At 39.8% G+C, this 21,012-nt stretch overlaps 1 protein-coding gene across 1 annotated transcript in view; it reads left to right on the forward strand.

Annotated features, from left to right (window-relative positions):
- NCKAP5 (NCK associated protein 5) overlaps positions 1-21,012 on the forward strand; it is a 1,051,270-nt gene that overhangs the window by 849,235 nt on the left and 181,023 nt on the right.

Genomic DNA, 21,012 nt, shown 5'->3' on the forward strand with positions numbered 1-21,012 from the left:
GTCTACAAACAATAAGTGCTGGAGAGGGTGTGGAGAAAAAGGAACCCTATTACACTGTTGGTGGATTGTAAATTGGTGCAACCACTGTGGAAAGCAGTGTGGAGATTCCTCAGAAAACTAAACATAGAACTACCATTTGATCCAGCAATCCCACTCCTGGGCATCTATCCAGAGAAAACCATGACTCGCAAAGACACATGTACTCCAATGTTCGTTGCAGCCCTATATGCAATAGCCAAGACTTGGAAACAACCTAAATGTCCATCGACAGAGGAGTGGATGAAGACGATTTGGTACACAATGGAATATTACTCAGCCTTAAAAGGAAAGAAATACCAGCATTTTTAGCGACATGGATGGACCTAGAACTTATCATGCTAAGTGAAGTCAGTCAGACAATGAGACACCAAAATCAAATGCTATCACTTACATGTGGAATCTCAGAAAAGGACACAATGAATTTCTTTGCAGAACAGACACTGACTCACAGACTTTGAAAAACTTGTTTCCAAATGAGACAGGTTGGGGGGTGAGGGGATGAGCTGAGGTTTGAGATGGAAATGCTGTAAAAATTTGGTTGTGATGATTGTTGTACACCTATAAATGTAATAAAATTCATTAAGCAATAAAAAATTTAGAGGAATTCAGGTATAGGATGATCTTACTAGGGCTAACACATTTTTATATATAAAGCATTAATCAAATAAAATTCTCTTGGGTGTAAGGCTTTATAAAGAATGATTACATTAAATGAGAGGTTTAGCTAGATGGCTCTAGAATGTATTTTCCAGGGGTAGGAGTATTATTGTGGGTAGTCATGCTGCCTGTTATTTATTGCCAGTGATAGCTTCAGGCACATGAAATGGGAAGTATCTTTCCCTCTTACAAAAAAGGAGAATATGAATACAAATCTTTAAAAGTATATTAGGCATCTTAAGGTGAAGGTTTATTATACCTTTGGGCTAAACTGAAGTGACCTCTCTAAATTATTGGCTTTACTACCCTGGTGATTTGAACTTCTAAAACACCCAAGTTAGAGCCAGGTATGGATACAAGGTAGTTTATCATCTAAGCAAAAATTCAGATTAAGTGAAGAAAGTGTATATTCAACCTCAGAAATGCCTAACTTTTGTTGGATGATAATTGGTTAGAGTTGAGAATGGAAAACATGTTTTTTAGTTCCTAGGTATTTGTATTTCTTTACATATTATTCTGAATATTCTGTCACTATTTATAAGTAAACATTAGCTTTTATACCTATGGCCTTATTAATAAAAAGAGGTAACCTAGACTAAGTGCATAATGTGTTCTAGGGCGTATACTGAGTTCTTTAAAAACTTTATATCATTTAATCCTCTTGATAACTCTGGGAAGTAGATACTGTTATTATTATCCCAGCTTTACAGATGAGGAAACTATAACTTGCAGAATTTTAAAACATGTTCAAATTGCTAGTAAATTACTGCTGAGATTCAAATGACCTCAGACCCCAATCTATGAACCAAAACAGTGTAATGTGTAGGTTCATGGACAGAGTACTCAGTGCTGCCAAGTGGGTAAAAGCAAATGGTGCTTAACCCGTCATTTACTGATTCTCTGATCTTAAATAAATATCTTAGTCTCATGGAACATCACTTTCTTCCTCTGTAAAGGGTATGGGGAGTGGTGACATAATAGTAACAACTTATAAGATTGCTTTGAAGATTAAATGAGATAATGCATACAAAGTGTTTAACCCAAGGTCGGGACATAGAGAATTTATCTCTTGATGCTATTAATATCTTAGACTATGAGTTAGTCACTGTCAGTTGCTACCTGTGCCTGTAGAAAGCTTATTCATTTAGAGTCTGCACTTCTACTCCAGGTAATTCTGTTTACCAAAATGTGAGCTCTAATTCTGGAAAGTGGCTAAGCTCTTTATGTTTCTGCTCTTGCATGTTTGAAATAGTCTTTTGGAATTTCAATAACAAACACTTTGCAGTACGAAAAGTCACAATTCTAGTACACAGTATGAATTATTTTTTTTCAAAATAGTAAATTGTTCAAGTAACACCTGTCAATAAGAAAATTTCATTTGTATTCTGAATCCCTTATCCATCATACCGTTCTGAATATGGAGGAGGGTTGCTGTTGTACTGCTTCCCAGGCTCCTAAGGTCACCTGCCATCGACGTCCATTCCTATCCTTTCACTATCACATCAGGGTTCCTCTGCCCCCCACCCCCATTCCACCAGCCTGTATTGTAAAAAAGACTTGGGCTCCCTTTTGGATGTTGACTAACAGCTTTCCAATCCCACAACTCTTCCTACTACCTCTGTCCCATGTCTGGGAAGACAAGAAAGCTCCTATGTCACCTCCTTTGGTGCAGTCAGAAAGCTTACACTAGGTGAGCTCTGCTTTCCCGAGCCATTTCAGACCTCCTGGGAAGATTTCCCTATCACTCCAGAAAGCCTCATTATTCAGTCAAAAACCTGTTCCTGCCCTCTTAGTGTGTATATGATATCTTCAGTCTCAATATCCAAACCAAATTTGGGGTAGGGGTGGTGGGTCCGTATCGATTCTGTAGGGTAATGACAACCCCAAGAACACTTCCGTCTTTACAGCATAATCCCTCATCTAGAAAATAACCATCTGCCTCTATAATTGTGTTGGCACTTTTATTTACAGCTGACTGTCTCTCATCTAGTTAAATCAGAATGCATTCCCTTCGGTCAAATGGTCTGTAAACAAATTCTTGTAAAATTTCTTGTAAAACTTGATAGTTTTCTTGTTCTGTTAGCTATTTCAGAAATTAGACTTGGAAGGAAAGATACCCAGATCTGACCAAAAAAGCCATATTACAGCCTACTGAAAATTACAGATCAAAAGTCTTTCAGTCAGTTCCAAACCAATTCCTGTTTAACCTCTAGAAAGTTAAAACCGAAAGTATAATTTCTTAGTAGGATAAGGAATATCTTAATCATGGAGTTCCCGCTGTGGCACAGTAGTTTAAGGACCTGGTATTGCCATAGCTGTGGTATAGGTTGCAGCTACAGCCCAGATTTGATCTGTGCCCCAGGAACTTCCATATTCCACAGGTGCATCCAAAAAGTGTAAAAAAAAAAAAAAAAAAAAAAAAAGAGAAAATCTAGTATCCAGTATCACTCTCAATAGAAAAATATATGTAGATATTAAACTATAGTCAGAAACCATAGTACCAGCAATTAGCATCCTTAGTTAACATCATTCTGAAGTTCTGCCTCATTCTTTTATATTCTCCCCTGCTATCTGAAAGTAGTGTTCCTAAGAAATCCTTGGTAATCTGAAATGGTGTAAAGTGAAGAAGCAATTACCTTAGGACATGTCTTGCTAATGGATGCCCAAAATAAATCCAGATAAAGCACAGATGCTCACACATTGCAAAGCTCTGGTGACCTGATGCTCAGATGCTGAGTGTAGTTCCCCAGGAAGGAGCTTGGCAGTGCCACTCTCGCTGCTGGGGTGTATACTGCCTCTATAATATGATCTCTTCACTATAAAACGCTGAACGCTATTTTCATTTTTCACTTTTTTTTCATCAAAGTGAAAGTCCTCTTTGAATTTCTTTCGATTAGCAGAAACAGGTGCTAATGTAGGTCTTTCATAAATGCAAAGTGGCATGAGGTGAACTTGCAGAATCTAGGAAATACTTGTAAATGAATCAGAAATAAAACCATGGTTATTAGAAAGAGGAACAAAATTCTTGTTATTTGCAAGTGGCATTATCTACACTACAACCCTGAAAAAAATCAACTGGAAAACAATTAGAATTAATGAGAGAGTGCAATAAAATAGCTAGTTAGAAATATTATAAAAATCAGTGTTTTTCTGTCAATGAGGAATAATCATTCAAAAAATAATTGGGGGAAAATTTGGTGCATAATTGTCATGTAGGGTATAAAATACTATTTAAAGAAAGGTGCAGAACCCATTTAAAATAAACTATTGAATTTATTGAGAGAAATGAAGAATTTAATAAAGAGACATACCATGTTCCTGGATGGGAAGGAACAGAGGTGATACTTCTTCCCCAAATAATTTAAGATTGAATTAAATTCTAAGAGAAGTTAAAATCAATTGGATGATAGGAATGGGGAGAACTTAATAAACGTTTAAAATGGTTCTATAGATCATAACAGAAAAAAAAACAAGAGAGATTTGAAAACAAAATAAATAATAAAGGATTCTGATATTAAAATGGTATGAACTTAGGTTATTTGAAGCAGTGTGGTAATTGTTCTGGATCAGGTAGATGAATAAAACAGTAAGTTACCTGTCAATAGATCTTGCCATATTTAAATGTTTAATACTTATAAAAGGGATATCACATATCAACCAGGAATTAAAGGCTAATTCTATAAATGTCCTGGAACAATTGTGTCACTGTTTGGAAAGAAAATAAGATGCTTACCTGACAGCATAACATAATATAAATCCCATATAGATCAAAGAGATAAATGTACCCAGAAAGCAAATTGAAATATTATTAAACTTGAGGAAAACAAAAGGGACTCTTTAACTGTTTTCCAGTGGGAAAAGGACTTTCTAATTTAAAATCAATCAAAGAAATCACAAAGGAAAAAGAAGATTTATACATCTTTATAAAAGATTTCATATTCATTAAAGTTATGAATATGAAAATATCACAAAGTTAAAAGATAGGAAAAAAGAAAAGATTTCAGAACTAAAACAATTTTTGCTTTCCTCAATATATGAAGATTTAATATAAATTCGTAATGAAAACATTGTGACAGGAATCTGGGCAAAAGATATAAAGAAACAGTTCACAGAATAGGAGACATCTTTAGCTAATAAACACAGGGGGAAATTAGCCTTATGTGTAGTCAAAGAAGAAAAACATCAAAAAAAACAAAAGGAATTTTTTTGCCTGCGAAATTGGCAAAATGTTTAGAAGGTGATAATCAGCATTGGAAAAGGAGCGGTGACTCTCACATTTTCTCCTGGGGATGTGAAAATCAATAAAGCCTTTCCAAAAGACCAAGTGGAAATCCGTATCTGAATCTCTGATAATATTCTAGGGCTTTCTCCCAGTATTTCTGTTTTTAGGGCTCTATCCCAAAGAAATAATCTGTGATTTAAAATGAGATTTATTTTAAGCACAGTCTTTTAAAAAAATTTTTATAGAGTATAGTTGGTTTACAGTGTTAAGTCAATTTCTGCCATACAGCATAGTGATCCAATCATATATATATATGTGTGTGTGGGTGTGGGTGTGTGTATATATATATATGTATATACACACACCCACACCCACATACACACACACTGACACTCACTTTGGGTTGGTAGATGCAAACTATTACGTTTAGAATGGATAAGCAATGAGGTCCTACTGTACAGCACAGGGAACTATATCCATCTCTTGGCATAGGCCATGATGGAAGATAATGTGAGAAAAAGAATGTATGTTTAAGTAGTCTTTGCAGCATTATGTTCAATAGCAAAAGTGGGAAAAGGGTACATAATCTGTAATAGAGCCCCATAATAAGCTCTTATGTGTTCATTAAATATGTTACACAATAATTTTTAATGGAGTGAGAAAGTACCCGCTGTATTTCAAGTGAGAGGTAACATACAATACATATTTTATGCTTCTAGAAAGTGACACAGTAACATGAATGGTGGCTATCTCTGGGTTATCTAATTTTGGACAGTTTTGTTTTCTTCACATTTTGTGCATTTTCCATGTTTTTTTTCCCAGGAAACTCTTACTAATTTTGAATCAGGAAAAATAAGAACTCCATTCCTCCTGAATGATATCCCCTACCTTGCTTGTTTTTTATTCTCAAAATTTTCCCAGGGATAGAATTGCTCATAGGAAAATAGACACTCTCCTTGTGTCTGTTACTCTATGATAGGAAAATGGTGAATGTTTAACATATTTTACCTCACAAGGATATTATAAAGATAAATTGAGATAAAGATTAAAACATGGTCTGGAAGAAAAAAATGTAAGAAAAATATAATGAGTTGAGGTGTGTCAACATATATTTCTCAAGGCAACACATTCAGTAGTTTCCAGTGACTATCAGGCATGGGCCTGTGGCTGGTTTAAAGAATAATGGCTGTAAAAATATTAGTTGATAAATATAAAAATAGATATCAACCTCTAGACTAATGCTATGCAATAGAACTTTCGGTCTCAATGTTGGAAATGGCTAAGAGCCAAACAGAGCTATTGATCATTTGAAATGTGCCAGGTGTGACAGAGGACCTGCATTTTTATCTTAATTTAAATTAAATATAAATAGCCATAGGTGGCTACAGCTCTACAATGCAACATGATTGTGAGTCAGGCACCTTCTTCAGTGCTTTCCATATATTATCTCATTAGAACCTCACAACAACCTGTGGTCCAGGTATTGTTTATACCCTTATTTTACAGATGAAGAATCTGAGTGGTGATTTGTCCAGGGTGGGGGTGCTGAGAAGTTATGGAACCAGAGTTCACAACTATGTTGGAGGATGCCAGAGTCACCCCTCCCCCCATCCATGACTCCATATTGCCTCCCACACATAACACCACCCTGCCCCCAGGCAGTCACAGGCAGGTGGAACTGACAAACCCCAAAGGAGGTCAGAGAATTTCATTGGAATGAGCCAGACAAAGAAGGTGTCTTGTCCCTCATCACCTCGATGAATCCTCCCTGCATGTCATGGTCACCCTGCTCTTACAGGATGAAGTCCCCATTAGCGCCCATGTACCATGAGAGCAACTTCTCCCTAAGCCATCAGGGAGCGATTGCAGAGCTAACCTGTTTGTTCAGTTGCTGCCTTCCTTTGGAATCAAGCCCTTCAGGTTGAAAATCTCTTAAAGCCAAGATCCCAGGCTGCACACAGGTGAGAAAGCAAATTTGCAGAGTAGAGTTGAAATACTTGGGCAGCTTTTAATGTACTCTCCAGGATGTAACAAATGAGTGTCTGTGTAAATCAATAAACCTTTCTGGTAAGGGACTAACGGTATTATGTGAATAGTGAGGCAATGGACACGGAAACCAGGACTCTTGTTTCCTGTCAGTATTTTTAAAGTTCACTGTCATAACTCTGTTCCCCTTGACCTTTATCAGTGATACCTAACAGAGGCTTGAGTTGCCAGGTAAGTTCTAACTGCACTTCAACTCTCGTTCGTTTTTCCCTTGGCGCCTGATAAATGCCTTCTGTACACTTTCTTCTCTCATGGATAGTCATTTCTTCCCCATGTCATGATTACTCCTTGAATAATAATCTACTTTCTCAGATTGAAAAATACTTCATGCCAAACAAATACAGATTTTTTTTTGTTTACCTTCATGCTTTAAAATCAGGTTTATTATCATTCTGCTGCACAGTAATAATTGCTTTAGTTACATGAATGTTGATAAGTGAAAAATCAATATGCACAGAAACTCTGGAATCCTCAAATGCTGGGAAACTTATCATTCAAAGGCTGAGAGAAAATGAGAACCTTTGGTTTGGAAAAGCAAAATGCCTGTCACCTAGAAGTAGGAGAGTCTTATCTCTGCTCTCAAACATAAGGAGATTATGTAACATCATTATGACTGAAAACCCTGTGAGAGCATCTGCAAATTGCAACCAGCCCCTTTCAAAACACTGACATATATTTACATGCGATTAATGCATAGAGCAACTCTGCTCTTTACTTTTTTAAAGTAGTTCTTTATATAGTCCTGTCTTTATAGTCATCATAAGCTACATTTTTAATACAGTAATTTTGGGACAGCTTGAAAGAACGTGAAGAGGCTGGTTTTTCATAAGGGACTTTAAATTTTTTTTTTTTTTTTTTTGGTCTTTTGCCTTTTCTAGGGCCGCACCCACGACATATGGAGGTTCCCAGGCTAGGGGTCTAATCGGAGCTGTAGCAGCCAGCCTACACAGAGCCACAGCAACACGGAATCCAGGCCACGTCTGCAATCTACACCACAGCTCACGGCAACGCTGGATCCTTAACCCACTGAGTGAGGCCAGGGATTGAACCAGAAACCTCATGGTTCCTAGTCGGATTCGTTAACCACTGAGCCACTATGGGAACTCCTAAATATTTTTTTTTCTGTAGCAAATACATTATACTGACATAACGCTCTTTCATTTAACATGCTGTTTACTTAATGTATTTCCACCCAGAGGTGAAACATCTATGTGGGAATGCATTGTATTATTTTGCTAATTAGCATCCAAATGTGGGCTCAGCTTATGTAAATAGAACTCAGCCTTAATGTAACATTGTTTTCTGGAGCTAAAAAGACACTTCCAAGTCTGTGAAGTGTTAACTGCCATGCCTTGGAGAGGCTGTCTGATTAATTACGAGGGTGTGAACTTGGTCATGTTCCTGAAATGATGTTCCGTCTAGAGCAGTAGACTAGATAATTGCGCTCTGGCCGCCATGGGTCCTAAGTGGAACGCAGCAGGTATGAGACCCCAGCCGGAGCTGTCTCCACCTACTGCCACTCACTTGATCAAAGGGAGCATGCTTGGTAAAGTGTCTCTTCAAGTCAATTAGGCAAAAATTTTCCCACCTTGAAGGATAAAATTAAGATGTATTTAATAGCCAATAATCTATGAGTATAAGTGATCCATATGATCAGTGCAATAGGTAGAAGGGCAGAAAACACAAAGTAGAGTTCTCATTTTTTTGTCTGTAAAACAGAGATTGGATGTGAAGTTGAGACATCTTTAGCTCTGGCATTCTTGTGAATAATACCAAAAGATGACTTACAATGCCGGGGTGGAGAATCATTATTTTAAGTCTCTGGGCTGCAGTTTCCTTTATAAAATTATGTGGTTACCCTTGATAGTCCAATCTCTTCTAACTCTAAAAGGTCCCAAAATTCATGAAGTTAAAATTACCAATCAAATTTAGGTGTGATGTCATTGATACATATACATGAATACATATGCATATGTACATATATAAAGCTCTCTTTATACGTATATGGGCAGCCTTCCCACAGGGTATTTGGCAAAATCTAAACTTTGGTGTCAAAACTGGGTGAGGAGGATGCCACTGGTGTTTGGTGGGTAGAAGCCCAGGGATGCTGCTGAATGTCCTGTAATGCAGAGGATAGTGCCCCAAAACAAAATATTATCTGATTCCAAATGTCTCCAGTGCTGAGATGGACAAACCATAGTTTGGTGTGTATGTGTAGAGGCATGAGTAGTATTTGTGGTTTGCATTTGTTTTGTGTTCTTCTGTTGTTTCAGTTTTCATCTTTTTGGTTTTTTTCTCACTTTGTTCCAAGGGCAAAATCAATAGTAATAGGAATCACACATATTATTTTGACTCTTTCACAAGCCTGATCTCTGTAACCTGAAAAACAGAAAATATGACACAATTGTAAAGAAAGTACTCCTGGAGTTTACTGGCATGGCAGTAGGTAGAAATAGTATAAATGCAACAGGGCTTCACATTTAGAACAGTACTTGGAACCTGCTCATTTCTAGACAGTTCTGGGACATGTTACAAGCCCTTCATATATCCCTGGTGATTTCCTTTGACATGAAATAGGATTCTCTTTACACAACTCTTCCTCGACCTTACTTTTGTTGCCTTTGAATGGTTCCTATTCCTACAGTGTTGGGTTATATTGCATGTACACACACACACACACACACACACACCACACACACACACACACACACTGATAAACATACACAAAGTACATGCTTCCTCTCTCATTATAGAGAAAAGTTTTGTATATAATTCGTTCTAACCAGAAGACATTGTTAGAAATAACAAGACATTGTTTTCCTAACCATCTGTTGTTACATGGAAATAAGCTTTGCTGGGCACAACTGGACATTTTTTCCATGTTTATCTTAATGAGACTTCATTCTGGTTTGGTTACATGTCTCTCTGCTCAACAAATTGCATCAAAGTCTGCTTTAGAGAAATGAGACCAGTTAGGCTCTGTGAGCTCTTAGCAGAAGCTGGCTGATCCTCTCATAGGACTCAGAGAAGGGAACAGGGAAGACCAGGGGTGTTCAGAATTTTATAAAAGAGATGGTTCTACTGTGACAGAAGGTCAAGTATGACGTGCTTCATCATTTCTTAAGAATTTATGATTTTATGCTTATTTACATTTGGAACATTACTATATAAATTCAAAGAAATCTGGGATTTCCAGCTGGAAAAAACTTTGATAATGGCGTGGTCCAGTAAGGTGAAAAAAAGGAACAAAAAAATAAAATAAAGTCACAAGAGAGTTAAGCAACTTGATCAGTGTCACAGTAAGTAAATGCTAGACCTTGAGAAACCATATGTTCCTGACTGGCCCCTGCCACATAATGCTGCTGAAAGTGTTTTTACAACCACCAAACTAGGAGTCCCCACTGTGGCACAGTGGGTTAAGGATCTGACCGCAGGAGCTTAGGTCATTGCAGAAATGAGGATTCGATACCCTGACCCTGCACCCTGGTGCGGTGGGTTAAACGATCCAGTGTTACCACAGCTGAGGCTCAGATTCAGTCCCTGGCCCCGGGAACTTCCATGTGCCATGGTATAGCCATAATTTTTATTTTTAATTTTTAAAAACTAAAAAAGAAAAAGAAACCCACCAAACTACAACTAAAAAACCAGATATCTTGGTATCCCACTATGCTTATCTTTAAAATTCTCTCTGAGATGTACGTCATCAAAGTATAAAATACCTCCTTAGTATATCATGTACACAGTGATCCAATATTCTCTTGGTAAAATGATGTGTAATTCAAACAGAAAAGTCTTTTCATAAAAGTGGTGGCTGCCAGCTTCCCAACCTACGTGTCTATTGCTGCCCCTGAGTTGAGCTGTAAGCTGAGGTGTTTACTCTTCATTTATCCAGCCTCAGTAAAGAATTACATTTCTGCTCCCTTGTCCCTTATCACCACAGGATCCCAGCTGCTAAAAAATATCTGCCAGCGCCCACTCACTCACCCACGCAAAGTAATGCAGGAAATGTTAAAAGCTAGAACGAGAAGAATCAGGGCAGTGCGTAAATGTATTAGTTCTCCTCTCCCCCCCCACCCCCCCGTCATTTTCAAAGCACACCCTGCTGCTTGCCAATTCTCTAAAGAAAAGCACAAGACCGATGATGACCACCTTTTAGCTCCTGGACATACAAACAGCGGCTGTAGTTCCTAGAATGGAATTCAGTTTAGTATAATTTCATTAAAGCAAAAACCATCAGGAGTTTAGGATGCTAAGACATTTATTGGAGTGGTTTATAGGGCTTCTACTCAGTTCAGTCTGTGTGACCTGAGGTAAACCGCTAAACCTCTTTGAGCCTCAAGTTGCTTATCTGGAAGATGGACGTAACAGTCTCTCCGTGGCATTGCTGTAAGAATTCCACGAGATAAAGTATACTAGGTGATGAGCGCAGAGCCTGGCACATAGTACGCATCCCTACTCCTTAACACTCACCGTCATTGGCATCCATTTTTCAGAGCTCCTTACTTGTCTCTGTCACAGCTACCCCCACGGCCCTAGCCCTGGCTTCTGTCTTAAATTAGACCCACATGTCCAACGCCTGGATGCACATCTTTTACAGATGGTTCTCTTACATCTCAAATACATAAAGCTGAACCACTTGTTTCTTCAAAACTGATTCTTTTGGGGACTGCCCCCTATCTGAGAGTGACTCTTCTCTCTCGTGGCCAGATCTGAGTTAGATTAACCCCAATGAGGACATTGGGCCCCGAACAATAGAAATGAATCCAGGGGTGTCAAATGTGTCCTTAAGGGTTCAGTGAAAGGCAGTAGCCAAACCTAAAGTATCCTTGGACGCTGGATTGCCCCCATCACACTCCCTCCTTGCAAGAAGGCAGAGAACTCCCAGAGTTGGAGTGGACGTTGCTCTCAGGGAGGGTACGGTTGAGTGGAGATCAGGGCCAAGGCAGCCTCCCGCAGATCCTGGATCATCCATCCGCTTCACCAATTGGAAGGGCATTTGTCCTGAATGGAATGTCCACTGGTTATGCTTGATAATTAAATATCATTGCCATCTTCCTAAAGCTCAATCCCATTCTCCTTGTGAATTCTCAAGCAAAGGGACAGTATTCTTCCCTAAAGAGAAAAGAAGAGGCAGAGTGAGTCATCAGTGTCACTGAAAAGAATTTCTTGGAAACCTTTGTTAGAGAAAGGGAAGAAGGGCCAGTGTGACTGCCAGCCTCCCTTGCTGAAGAGCAAGAGTTATACATTTGTTGCCATTTTGTCCTCTCTGTAGGAAGGGGGAAAGTGGTTACATGGCAGAGCATGTACTTTTTTGTTTTTTTTTTTTAATCTCGCATAACACTGATTGTCTCACTTTGCTGTGCTTTCCTGTCAGAGACCTTATCACCCTCTCTGAGACCTGGAACATTAAGCTTTGTTTCATCTTGGGTTTTCAGCTCTCCTTCTCATCCAGGTGCTGGCTGAGAGCTGAGGTAGATTCTGAATTCTCTCTCCAGTGTCGGCCTTCCGCTTCCTCCCCGATGCTGCCATTGTATTTCAGGGGTAGGTGGTCCTTGACAGGACTCTTGTTTTCTGACCTCCCCACCTGCTCCTGCATCTCTCTTTGTTGCTGGTGTGGAAGCAGGTGGGGTAATCACTTACAATATGAATTGGGCTGTGTCCCTTCACCACAGCATCTGGCTTCTTCCAATTCTCTGTCCTTCTCCTGACCAATGTCCCTGTGCTATATCCTCTGACCCTGTTATAGTGGAACTGGGCTGCCTGAGTACACCTTCCAGAACACCCATGCCCTCAAGCCCTGCCTTGTCCTCTGTTACTTATTCGTGCATGTAGGTGTGAAATGTGTTTAAAGACAAGTGCATAAAATGAGTATTTACAGTGAAAAGTTAGGATGTAAACAACTAAGAAATATTGCCAGGAGCTCAGAGCCCCCCAAATACTTCTCTCTTATCGCAGCTTCCTTCATCCCCACCAGCGGCAATTATTTATCTGATTCCTGGAATAATCCTTTTCTTGCTTTTTGAAAGAAAATTTTACATCCTAGCTTTGTATTCCTGAACAATATAATTTTCCATTTAAAATTTGAGTACCAGAGTTCCCACTGTGGCACAGTGGGTTAAGAATCCAACTACAATGGCTTGGGTCACTGCAGAAGGGCGTTTGATCCCTGGCCTGGCTCGGTGGGTGAAAGGATTTGGCGTTATGGCTTGGATTCAGTCCCTGGCCTGGGAACTTCCATATGTTTTGGATCTGGCCATGAGATACACATATACATAAAAAAAATGTACATGGAATCATGTTGGGAAATTCTGTGTATGTCTGTGTGCATGCGTGTGTATATGAATAGACATGTTTAAATATAAACCCTGCTTATTTTACTCAGTGCCATGATTGCAAGCAAGATTCATCCATATTATCCATGTACACATGCTCTATTCCACTGTCTTTTATTTCTGTATAGTAGCCCATTATATAAATTTAATAAAATGGCCATTTGGACTGTTCATTTGTTTTTTTTCCATCTGGGAGCTGGTAAGAATGAAGGTGTTTTGAACGTGTGTATGTGTGGCCATCCTAGTATATGTGTGCACAGATGTCTATAGTGGGTGTACCTAGAAACGGCACTTGCAGGACAGAAGGTATGGTATTTTGTCCTTTGGTAGGTTAAACCAAACTATGCTACACTGAGTGCATTCACACCCCCACTGGTGGGATATGAGAGTTCCTTTTGCTCCACATATTCCTCAACACTTGCCATGTACATTTTTTCTATTTGTGCCAATCTGGTGCCTGTATAATTGTATATTTTTGTAGTTTTAACTTACTTTTTGTTGTTGTTGTTGTTTGTTTTTTAGAGTCATACCCACGGCATATAGAGGTTCCCAGGCTAGGGGTCGAATTGGAGCTACAGCTGCCGGCCTACACCATAGCAACACAGGATCCAAACCTCATCTGTGACCTACATCACAGCTCACGGCAACGCCAGATCCTTAACCCAATGAGTGAGGCTGGGGACTGAACCTGCCACCTCATGGTTCCTAGTCGGATTTGTTTCCACTGTGCCACAACAGGAACTCCTTCACTTACTTTTTTTTTTTTTTTTTTTTGGTCTTTTTTCTCTTTTCAGGGCTGAACCCCCGGCACATGGAGGTTCCCAGGCTAGGGGTCATATTGGAGCTGCAATTGCCGGCCTACACCAAAGCCACAGCAACACCAGATCCGAGCCATGTCTGCAGCCTACACCACAACTCACAGCAACGCCAGATCCTTAACCTACTGAGGGAGGCCAGGGATCGAACCTGCAACCTCATGGTTCCTAGTTGGATTCGTTTCCACTATGCCACAACGGGAACTCCCTAACTTACATTTTTAAGTAAATTCTTCTTTGGGGTAAAATGATTCCTGGAACACAAATGTCTGTGCTTGTTTATTTCTGCTGTTTGTCCTTCAGTTCCTATATAGTTCAGAGGTCAAGGATGTCTATCCTGAAGGAATTCCCAGTTAATTCCATAGCCTGAATTGACTGCTTCTTGGCAGAGTGGGGACAAACAGGCTATATTTCTCAGGCCATCTTTGTTTATCTGTTTTTCTTAAAATACTTAAGGAATAAGGACTATGTATATAAAGAAAATATCCCTGTGCACAAAGGACATATATGGACAGTGTCTCATCGTTTCATCTGTAAAACAGAGCTAACACTTCTAACCCATACAGTCTAGGGATTTTCAATTAAATGAGGAAGTAAGGCCAATATATTAATTGATATTACTTCATGCAGTTCAATCAAGTATTATGTAGTGCAGCATCTAAAATGACTAATTTCACCAATAATTTGTACACAGCAAATGACCAGATTCATTCATGTTTCTCATTTCTGTTGAAATTTCTCTGTGATTCTTCCAAAACCACAAAATACACTCTAGTCCCCTATTGCTTGAACGTCATAGATGAGGTATTTCTAAAAGCACATCTGGGGAGTTAAATATGTTCAAAGGTCGTTTGGAGCAAGAATTTTAGGGTACCTGAATTTGGGGCTCTGAAATGATTAAAAATTACTTGTTATATCTTGAGCACAAATATGAAATTTTGAAATTTGCTGGGCATTACAACTTTCATAGGAATAATTTATGTTTATTCCAAATATTAAATATTCAGAATCGTGAAGTGCTTATACCAGTCTTTAAAAACACACACTTGTCAGACATACTATTCTTCTCCTCTCTGAATCAGCATGTGTCTGACTCCCAAACATAGTCTATTCCAGGCTGAAGAGATCGATTTTCCTCTTCCAGCTGTGGAGGGGGAAGTGGAGTTGCAGGGGAGAGAATATCAGGTTAATCCTCCTTAGCAAATGCAGAGACAAAGGAAGCAACCTCATTAATGAGAAAGGAAGTACATGTACTAACAGCTTTATGATGATTTGGTTTTGGGTTTCTAAAATTAAATTGTCAAAATGGACCTTAGGAAGAAAACAGAGCTGGGAATGGCATCTGAGCTGAGGTGTTCTGGTTGCCACTGTGTCAAAAGGGTTCCTGGATGAAAAAGCAGAACACAATCGGATAGGAACAGCATTCACACCATTTGAGGGCTCTTCTCAAGCTTTCTGATAGTTGGGAGCAGTGGCATGCTGGTACCCACTCATACCAGCTTTTGAAAGTCAACTGGTACTTTCTAAGAATTTTCTGACCCCACTGTGAAACATAATGATTATAAGTAATTAAATTATATCAGCTTATATATGGTTAAAGACAAAGGTAATACACACTCAAAACTCATCACTTCTTGCTTATGACATTTTACTACCATCTAACTTCTACATCCTGTATGGTAAGAATACTAGGGGATGGTACACCACTCTGCTTCTTCTCCCAGCTCTGTGTTTGGCAACGAGAAATCAGTCTTGATGGGCATAATGACATCATGAAAATCAGAGAAGATTACAAAACAGGGCCCTTCTCTCGAAAAGAACCAGTTGTTAAACATTAGCTCACACACTCTTGGTGAGGAGTTTGTGGATTTGCTAATGTGAGAATGTGAGCCCAGATGCTCAGAGGCTTATTGTGCAGCATTTGATCAGGTCCATGTGCCAGTTACTATTGTGGGTCAGTGTGTTTTTGTTATCCTCATTTTGTGTCAGTCTGAAAGTTTCCTTGAACTTTTTCCATTAATATTTATAGCATTTTGAGGATGGAGATGAGGATGGGGAGAGTGGGATCAGCAGCTGGTGGTGATTTGCCAAAATGTCAGACCTATGCAGGTGCCAAGGGATTGCAAAGCAGGTTTGAGCAGAAATCAAGAAGCAGAATCTTGGAAGCGGGAAACAGAAGCATTCATCTCCCTAAGCCAGTTAATTTTTTTGTTCATTAGTATGTTCGTAATCCTTGCTGTGGTCTACATCCCTGGGATGCAAGAATTGTACATGGAAAGAGTCAGAAATACAGAGTCTGGGTCCCTTCCACATTCCAGGGACATTGTAGGATGTGGGAAAATAAGGGTGCCTGCCTTCAAAGAGCACAGCAGGTGAAGGGGAGGAATATAAACTATCCTAGACTGTAATGCTGTGGGTGCTGTAACGAAGGTCTAGCAGGGTGCTATGAGGGCATAAGGGTAGGGACCTTGCCCAGAGATACCCACAAATCAGGCAGGTGACTGTTTCATGTATGCAGTTTAGGAAGGTCTATGAGTTGCATGTTTTCTTTTCAGCCACCCTGAGACATGGTGAAGATTATTACGATTAAGTCCTTCTAAGCCTTACAGGAAAGCCTAGTGAGTGATCACTTGTGATAGGATTTCAAGGTGAAATGCAAAGCCCTCTCCCAGACCATCCTACACCCCTGCAAACCTGCCCTCTTTCTAACTCCTAAAATGTTGCAATTAAAGATTCACTCTTTAATCCTCTCTTAAAATGCAAATCCTCTTTGTACTTTGTTTATCAGCTTGGAATCTTAATGTGAATGAAGTTAGGAGCATCTCTCTGAGAGCCTTTTCTGTAGTGAGAGGATGGTTGATAAATGGGCACCTGGAAGCAAGGGGGAAAAGATAAAAAAGGAAGACTACAGATGAAAGGAGCCAGTGCCTAAAGCTGATCTCTAAGTGAGGCTATTTAAAATATTGAGGACATAGGTTACACTTATTTTGGCTGAAACCTTCCCCTGACATCTATCCTGGCTGACACTCCTCTCTGTGATAAGCCTGTGAGCCACCAGGGGTTCCAGAAGGGAGTTGTTTCACAAAGGACAGAAGGAAACTAGCACTGACCACGTTCTATCATGGGCGAGGCTCCGTATTAGATATGTTTTACACTTATCATTGCATTGAACCCCTAGAGAGTGGTGGGAATTTTCTATCACTCCGATTTATCAAGGAGGAAACCAACTTGCCTGAGGTAATAGGAAGCAAGAGGCGGCCTCATGATCAAATAAACTTATTTGACTTCAAAAGCCAGGCTTCTTTCCATTCTAAAAAATAAAAAAGGAAACTAACAAACACAGCACGCTGTGTCCTTCCATTAGGATTCCATACTTGCCTCCAAGGACAATAGAACCTTTTAACCGTTCCTACCGCCTACCAACTCCATACAAGGATTGCTTGCCTATATATTCCCATGGGCATGAAAAGCATCAAGTTTTTTGTTTGTATTATGAAAGAATTACCTTCTATTATTTTCCAGATAGAATGCAATATCAGATAATATTTTTCCAAATCACACACATTATTTTCTGTTACATACCTACACACACACACACACACACACACACACACACACACACACGTACAGTGCATATCCTCTCAGGGGCTATTCCCCCCTTTGAGAATCACGGATCTATGAGGAAAGAAGTAGACTCATAAACAGAATAAGATAGTTCCTGCTGTGGTGCAAGAGAATCAGTGGCATCTTGGGAGTGCTATGACACAGGTTTGACCCTGACCCGGCACGGTAGGTTAAGGGTCCAGCATTTCCTCAGCTGTAGCTTAGGTCAAGACTGCAGCTTGGATCTGATCCCTGGCCTGGGAGATCCATATGCCTTGGGGCAGCCAGAAAAGGGAAAAAAATAAACAGATTAAGTTAAAGCAAAGTACGGAATTACATGGTATTTTTATCTGTGTGTAGTGAAAACCATAATAGCAGGTGTTCTACTTGAAATTTGTAGAATTCCTATTGGGGCTCAGTGGTTTAAGGACCCGATGTTGTCTCCATAAGGATGCAGGTTTGATCCTTGGCCTCGCTCAGTGCGTTAAGGATCTGGTGTTGCCACAAGCTGTGGCATAGTTTGCAGATGCAGCCCAGATCCAGTGTTACCTTGGCTGTGATGTAGGCCAGCAGCTGCAGCTCTGAATCAACCCCTAACTGGGGAAGCTCCATATGCTGCAGGTGCAGCCTAAAAAAGAAAAAAAGAAATCTGTAGATGGTACATTGTAGAAGTAAAGAAAGGCACCCATTCCATCTCAAGTAACTCATGAAGGCTTTCTGGTAGAGATGACAAACGTAGTGACCACCCCTAACTGCAAAGAAGCATTAAGAAACTCCTGAACAGTTCAAAGGAGGTAGTAACTGGGGGGAGTCAAGGAGTGATGACTGCCCTCATTCTGAATCTGATTTCCTCTGAGACACTGGCTTTCCAAGTGTGGCCCCCAGTCCAACAGCATCAGTATCACCTGGGAACTTGTTAGATGTACATATTCTCAGGCCCTAAATATACTGAATCCAAACCCCAGGAATGGTACCCAACAATCTGTGATCTAAGGGGCACTCCACATTATCCTGATGCATAGTCAAGTTTGCAAACCCCTGGTCTAAAGCCCCATCCAAGAACTTAACTTCTGGAAGTATATAGAGGTTTCACTGTAAAGTGATTTCTATTCAACTCTTTAAAAATGAACCCATAGACATGTCCTGTTTAACATGCTCTCATTGCTAGGCATCCTGAACTCCTTGAGATGTGAATGTTATTTTATTTGAATTTGGGTCCCCCTGCCTTGTGCTGGACCTGAACTTACTGGGCATTCCTCAGGTTAGTTTAGTGCAAGAGTAGGGTCACTTTGATGCTGTGTCTGTGCCTGTAGGACCAGAGGGATTTTTCAAAGCCTTCGAGGAGTGCATGTCTTATTCTGGTGGATGGGCAGAGCTTATAACTATTTCCTGAAATTGTCTATAATGACAACATTAACCTCCAAGATGCACAGCATCTCTAGATGTTGCCCAGTATAGAGACTATAGCTCTTAAATACAGTCAGTGACAAATATCCTTTTGTCAGCTACCTCCCCACCATGGGCACCATAGTGACCAGAGGTGATAAGATGAATGGTCTCGAAACCCCATAAGTTTGCAGTGATGAATATAAAGGGAAGGAGATTCAGTATCTAGGTCCAGTTCTTGGTGTCCTTTGTATTCAGTCATTCTGCTACTCTACTAGATGAAAATGTGTACTCTTGGATCATGTGCTTAATGGGCTGCCTAGCCACTCCTATGGTGCTTTTGCTTCACAATGTTTTTAAAGAGATTTCAAAGTATAGCAGCCCGCAGTGTAATTAAGGACTTTAGGAGCATCTCTGTTTCGCTTGGAAGGCTGAACCTGAAGTTTCTTGGTACATAGTAAAGTTGATAGAATGGCACTACGGTGGGCAGTGGGTTGTTGAACTGGAGCGCCACAGGACTCTACTTCAGAGGGGCAATCAGAAGAAGTGTGCTTAAAGCCTTGGGGGCCAAATCATCATCTTAGAGAAATATCCTTTTTCTGACCTTATTCTGACCTGTTTGCCTTTGCTGAATTAAAGGGTTTTCAGCAAGCTGGGAAGATGTCATTCCAAAAAAGACCAGCTGTGACAGAAGGGAAACCACAGGGATGCATCTCTTTTAACTATTGTTGAATTGGAGTTTTTCTTTTCCTCTCTTTTTTCCCTTCAGAAAACATCCTCCTCTTTCCACCTTCTTCTTTCCTTCATGAAACAAATGATAAAGCAAGTGTGGTGCAAGTTAACCTTTGGGGAATCTGAATCTGTTCTTTGTAATGTTTTTGAAAACTTTCTGTACATTGGAAATTACAGTTTTAATTTAAATGTATGCCCCAGTTAAATTTTTAGGTTCATCTCTTAGCCAGACCACAAAAAAATGAGTAGAATTTAGAAAAGCCAGTGGGAAAGTGAAGCATATTCCATCTAGAGGGGCAGGACCAAAGGCTCGAGGAATGAGAACTTGAACTTCATGAGAGAAACGGGTGGGCCTGACCCGAGAGATGGCATATGCTATCCAGCAGCAAATGTATGTTTGCACAGGTGAGTGGAGACAGAATACAGGAGGTGAAAATCCTACAGGGGAGCTGTTATTTTATGCAGAGCAAAGTTTTTTATGTAGAACTATTCTCTCTTTGTTTTGTGGAAAAGGATACTGTCTTTGTCTGTTCAGACAGAGTAGTTGGTCAATAACAGAAATTTGTTTCTCTCAGTCTTGGAGGCTGGGAAGTCCAAGATCAAGGCATCAGTATGGTCAAGTTCTGGTAAGGGTCCTCTTTTGATTCATAGCCATAGCTGGTGCCTTCTTTCTGTGTCTACACTGGAGGAAGGGGGATAGCAACCTTCAAGTCCCCTTATGAGGGCTCTAATCCCAATCATGAGAGCCCCACCCTTATGGCCTATTCACCTTCTGAAAGCCCCACCTCCTTATACCATCACATGGGGCATTAGGATTTCAACATATGAATTTGGAGAAGACCCAAACATTCAAGCATAGCAGATGCATTAAGCACATTTGCAGTATAGAAATATTTAAACATAATAAGCACTTAGAGGATTAATGTAGAGCAGTGTTTCAGAAGCCTTGGTCCATTTACTCATTTATAAGCTCTGACCAGCGTATCTATTCACAGAGCAGGGCCCCTAAGAAACATGGCTCCTTTTAAAACAAAATTTAAATCATACCCATTTTCCATGGTAAACCAAAACCATAGAAATTTACTCTATGAAGCTCTTTCATTTTGTAAGGACTTTAGGGCTGAAATCAGAAACATATTTAGAGCCCTATTATTTGGAGTCATGAGGAAACCACACCAAG

Source organism: Sus scrofa, chromosome 15 (genome assembly GCF_000003025.6).
Source record: "Sus scrofa isolate TJ Tabasco breed Duroc chromosome 15, Sscrofa11.1, whole genome shotgun sequence".
Lineage (NCBI taxonomy): Eukaryota > Metazoa > Chordata > Mammalia > Artiodactyla > Suidae > Sus > Sus scrofa.